The sequence below is a fragment of the Leopardus geoffroyi genome, chromosome E2 (assembly GCF_018350155.1).
Source record: "Leopardus geoffroyi isolate Oge1 chromosome E2, O.geoffroyi_Oge1_pat1.0, whole genome shotgun sequence".
Lineage (NCBI taxonomy): Eukaryota > Metazoa > Chordata > Mammalia > Carnivora > Felidae > Leopardus > Leopardus geoffroyi.
The window spans coordinates 19,897,054-19,902,489 of record NC_059335.1 but is presented as its reverse complement, the minus strand read 5'-3'; the positions used below and the strand labels follow the sequence as shown (position 1 = coordinate 19,902,489).

General features: G+C 60.0%; 1 long non-coding RNA gene across 1 annotated transcript; it reads right to left on the bottom strand.

The window, feature by feature from the left end:
* Window positions 1–1,022: 1,022 nt before the first annotated feature.
* On the bottom strand, window positions 1,023–5,042 carry LOC123579044. The gene is made up of 2 exons (XR_006702602.1): window positions 1,339–5,042; window positions 1,023–1,233 (listed from the first exon to the last, which is right to left on the bottom strand). It is a non-coding gene; the product is annotated as an uncharacterized LOC123579044 (long non-coding RNA).
* Between the last annotated feature and the right edge of the window lie 394 nt (window positions 5,043–5,436).

Genomic DNA, 5,436 nt, shown 5'->3' with positions numbered 1-5,436 from the left:
ACTCTCCTCCTAGCAGGTGGAATGGCCCTATTATTAAACAGCCACGGGACCGGCCAGTTTCCTAAGCCAGCCCTCTGGTGGTTCTCAGGATCAGTCTGCCATTGTCACTGTGGCCTCCAGACGTGTGTGTCTAGCTCTTGCCCCCACTCTGTCCTCCCCCTGCCCCCACCCCTCCGCGCTTCAGCTGCCAATGTGCTGCCACCGCAGTCCCCTTACCACTCCTCAGCGCCCTGGCTTTAGTGCATGCTGTTCCCTCTGCCTGGAAAACTTTCTGCCACCTTCCACCAGCTGACACGCACACAGCCGAGCCCACTCAGCTTTCGTGTGGCTTCCTCAGAGCATCGTAGGTCCCCATCAGGTCCCTTATCTCCGGGGCTCTGGCCCCTCATGCTCTGCCCTCATGGCATGGGTCTCCCTGTCCTCACTGAGACCAGCTCTTCCAGCTGGGATTCCTTGTTTCCTGTCCCCCTCCCTCCTGACTGTGGACAACGAGGCAGAGACCAAGTCCTCTGTCACCTGTCCAGTATCTGGCTTGGACCTGGCCCCACTAGGCAGTAGTGTGGACGGATGTGTAAACACACCCACCCAGAGACATGATGCCCAGGCCTACACACAGAAACACACAAGCCCGTCCACACACGATGCACAGAGACTCCCACACAGACACTCAGGCAGACTCACAGACAGAAAGACGCACACACACACACGCCTGCTCTCCTCCAGGGGCTCAGTGCATCTCACCAGCTGGTGGGCATCCCTGTGACACGGCTCCTGTGTGCCCCTGCCCCTGCCCCTCGGGTAGGACCCCCTGTCAGTGCAGACTTCCTGGACTCTGTTGCCCCTGGCCTTGGCTTCAGGGAACTCTTCCCGGGGTCCCAGGCTCCCTGGGGGCAGGATTCTCTGGGCCTTGGCAGAAGTCTAGCAGTGTAACTACTCATGACAAGTGGCTTTCAGGCCCAGTGCATGGTGTCCCGGCCAGCATTAGCTAGCACTGTGGTTAATACAGTGGCACAGCATTAAGTACCTCTTGGATGGCATTTTAAAGAAAAGTTATGGCGCAGGAAAAGGATTGGATGAGCGCACACGAAGTTGAAGCTCGGTGTTCTTCCCACAACGTTTTGCTTTTGCATTCAGTGCTGAAGTTAGTGTGAGTCAGGGTGTCTCTCCCAGCCTCAGGGAGGTTCCAGCTGGAAACAGGCAGCTACGGTGGCAGGTGAGGGTGAGGAACCGGGCCTGGGAGAGGGACAGCGGGCTATGGAGGGGGCAGGCCCGCAGACAGAGTGGCTGGTGAGGATAGAAGGCAGCCCGGCCCAGAGGCGGCGCACCGAGGGACCTCACCTGTCTCCAGCTGGGGGCGGAGGTGGGTGGGCTTCTGGCCGGGAGAAGCCAGACCAAGGGGTCTGCATTTCCTACAGCAGGAACGGGGCTTTGAAGCTCCGAGGCAGCTTGTCATCCAAAGCACCTACGAGCAGCTTCTCTTGTTCAAAGATGGCTTTGGCCATCATCACCACCCAGCTGAGAAAAGTGGTGAGTCCCTGCTCCGGGTTCTGCTCATCTCTGAGGGTCCCCTTATCAGTCCTCGCTTGACGAGAGCTTGCATTTCTGTTGTCACCAGGCCCTGAAAGAGGCGAACCAGAGACAGGTGCTCTGTCCACTGAGTCGGGGAGGCACGAGGGGACCCCTCTTTGACCTTTTTTTAAAACTGGAAGGCATTTCCCCAGTTACTGACTCTCACCCCCTGCCAGCCACATACCGTCTTCCCCTGCAAAGGGTGCTCTCAAATGTTCCTTCCAAGGCAGCCCTAGCAGCTTCTGGGTCCCTCTATCCTGATTTCCAGTTTTCTTTATCAGGCCCACGCCTTGCCCTTCTCCCAGACCCCACATTTACAGACGCATTGGTGAGCACGGCGTGTTTTGGGTGAACGCGGGAGGGGTTTCCACGGCACCCAAGTCTCCTTGCACCATTTTCGTGTCCCCCTCGGGGGGCTGGTGGCTGGCCTGGCGTCTCTTGGATGGAAATACTGAAGAGTCCTCGGCTGATCTGAGAAACGTGAGAACAGGGCTGGGAAAATCGGCCGTTTTTGTGGTTTGGGGGTTTGAAGCAAGTTTCACAACTGATCTCCCAAGAACACGGTCCAGTCAGATGCTCTCCCCGCCCGGGGGCCCATTTCCCCGCTGGCTCCGGTGCTGACCGCCCGGCTGGCTGGGTCCAGAGGGGAGGGCCGGGGCAGAGGCAAGGGGCTTTGCCCGCCTGCCCACCCACTCCCCGCTCTCCTTCTTTGGAGGTTGAGCTCAAGCAGCTAGAAGATGGAGCCATTTTGGGGGGTTCTTGTGGTTTCTGCCTCGTGCTTTGGCATCGGATGAGGTATCCACTCGGCACCCCCACTTTTATCCTGGAAATATTTCTCAGGTGCCCCGGGGGCAGCTGTACCCTTAAAGCCTTCATTTGCGGGGACAACAAGGCCAAGAAATTCTTCTGTTGCCATGCTCTTGGGCTGGAGCTGACGAGCGGTGGTACTGGAGGGACCTACCACGGGGGTGCAGGGAGAGAGGCCCACCCGCCACGGGTTCCGATGCCTCCCCTGCAGAGAGCACCCAGCTGGGCCAGGGAAGGGGTCCTCAAAGCCCGGCCCTGGCTCCAAGCGGCTTGGCCCCCGGATTGTCCTTCCCCACTCTGGGAAGTCCCCAGCTCCCTCAGGCCAGCTGGGGCAGAACTGAAATTGGTGACATCTGCCTCTCTGGCCCCTTGGCTCCAGCCCCCGCCCACTCACCCCAGAGTCTCCCTGCAGGAGCCTCTGGACCCGGGAGGAACAACATGCTGGGCCCTCCCTGAGTGAGCACGGCTTTCTTGCCTTCCACACCCCCCGCCCCAGCCTGGGCCCTGCGTGGGCAGGACGCTCCCCACTGCTGGTATTTGGGGTGAGATTCTGTACTCACCATCCCCCTGTTCAGGGGCACGGTGGCCGGGGCCCCTACATGTTTCTCAGACACCCCATTTCCCATGCCACATAGCAGAAGGGGAGACTAAGGCACCAGGTGGGGACATTTCTGTTCCAGGACACAGTGGGAGGCAGTGGTGTGTAGGCGACGGAGCCCCGACATCCTGGCTCTGTCGAGGGGGCTGGGACCGTCCTGTGTGTAGTGACCAAGTCAGGGTGGGGCTGGCGATAGGGAAGCTGGGAAAACAGAGCCGGGGCTAGGAGTCACCAGACTTGCGGCCAGGGAGACAGGCCGTCGCGTGCTCCATCAGGGGAGTGGTCGGGTGGTCACGCGGACATGGTGGGTGGAGAAGAGTCAGGCCAGCCCGGTAGGGAGTCCTTCCTATATGACAACCCTCAGGGGCCAGGGAGAGGTGCATGGGCAGACACAATGCCTGGATGAATGGGAAGTTTCCAGCGGACGCATGGAGCCCTCTCAACAGAACCAGATAAGCTGGGACAATTGAACACACCCAGGAGGACAATTAGCCAGCATCTGAGAAACCCTCAGCGAGTCTGTCCTTGGGGGGTTGTGGCTATGCACAGACAAGGACCACAGTGCCGGGGTCAGGCAGAGATACGTAGCCACGGCTGCGCGTGTCGGGCCCAGGAAGGCTGGGGTGTTCTGGGTACATCTGCTGGGTGCCTGTGTCCCCTTCCCGTTCCCTATCCATATAGCCCCTCCCAGCTTCCTGTTTCTGTTTTGGGGCCACAGGAACTTCCTCTTCTCATCATGGTTCAAAATGGCTTGCTGGTCTCAGTTGGAGGCCCAGTAGGGGGGCTGGTCACCCCAGCCCCAGACAGCTGCAGAGGGAGGGAGAGAGGGGCTTTGCACCCCTGTATGAGGCAGGGCCGTGGAGGTGTGAACTGGGTCTCTGACCAAGCCTCTTCAGCTCCTTGGATGGATGGAGCCTCTGGTGTGAGTGCTGCTCAAGGCCAAGGTGGGCTGGATCCCACTGGAGTGACCTTGAACAGTTGCTGTATCCCCTTCTTGCCTCAGACAGAGGACCCAGAGGATCTCATGCCCTTCCCTTCTCCCTGCTTCCTCCCGGGTGTACCGGAACTTGACCTGGGCACTCACGGGCAGCACCACACTGGTCCACAGTGCACCTGCACACCCACGTGCACGTGTGGCCCCACCAGGAGCCGAGCTGCGGTGGGAGCGTGGCCTGAGAGTGCCCCTGTGTGTGACTACCTTGGTGAGTGTGTGGGGGGTCCTGTGGAATACGCACGTGTGTGTGAGTGTGCAAGTCTCCCTGGGTGAGTTCGCCTTTGTGCACGTCTAGAGGGCACCGTCTCCTTCCTCCCAACCGGTGCCCTGAGCAGAGCTTGTCCCCTAAATGAAGCTGAGCTTTGTCCTGCCAAGTCACCGAGCCCACCCTGGGGAGGGGGGGGACAGGATGAGGGAGTGAGCTTTCCTGACCCTGGGGACTCCTTAGTCTGAGTCTAAGGTGGGTGTGGGGCCCAGTTCTGCACAGGGCCCAGGGCTTGGGAGGCAGCCACGAGGTGAGCCATGGGTGGGATGTGCTAGGGATGTGCCAGGGAGGGGCCACAGGGCAGTCCTCAAGCTGCTATTTTGATCCCCCAGGGACAGAGGAGCAGCCCCAGGCAGGCCTGGGTACTTGTGAACACCCAGGGTCTGCGGATGGGGGCAAATGTGAACAAGGCTGCTGAGAACCTACACTCACACCAACCTCCCTGCTCATCTAGCTGGTCCGGGATGAACCTGAGGATCCGTATGCTTCCTCCCAGAGGCGGGGGCCAGGGTCAAGGTCAGGACAGTGCTGCCTCCCCAGCACTGCTGTCCAGCATTTCCCGAGCATTCTCTAAGCGCCGGACACCTCCTTTAATGCCGGATGGCCATCATCGTCCCTCACAGGCGAGCAGCATGTTGCCAGGAGTCTGCGGTGTGGGGACCCAGAGCTGGGCAGCCACACACCAAACTCTGGGCCTGGCTGCCTTCCTCCCACAGGGAGGGGAACCCAAGAATCTGGGGTCACCGAGTCCCACTACTCAGCACCTGGTTTACGCTCCCCATTAGCACTGAGGGGCAGCGGTAGAACAAACACTCGCCGATTGTTTACACGGAGGGCTTGGGGCCATAATTAAGTCTCCACGAATCTGCCCTTTATCAGCCAGGTATCTTGAGCGCCTCCAAAGGGGAAACATCCCGGAGCATCTAACAAAAGAAAGTTGGATGGGTTTTCAGACTTTTTTAAACCCTGAAGAATAGGCCTTTGTTGCCAACTCCCCTCCTGTGGCAGCCTGCCTGGTCCCTGGAATCCCCTGGGCTGGGGGCAGGACCAGGTGGCCCCAGCCTCAGCAGCCCCCACCCTGCTGAGCTGAGCCCCCAGACCTCACCCACCGGCGGTCTCCTCCAATTGCAGTGGTCCCCACGCTGGCTGTGGGCAGGGCGCCAGGAGTGGGGTCCTGGGTTTGTCCCATCCTCTGCCCTCAGT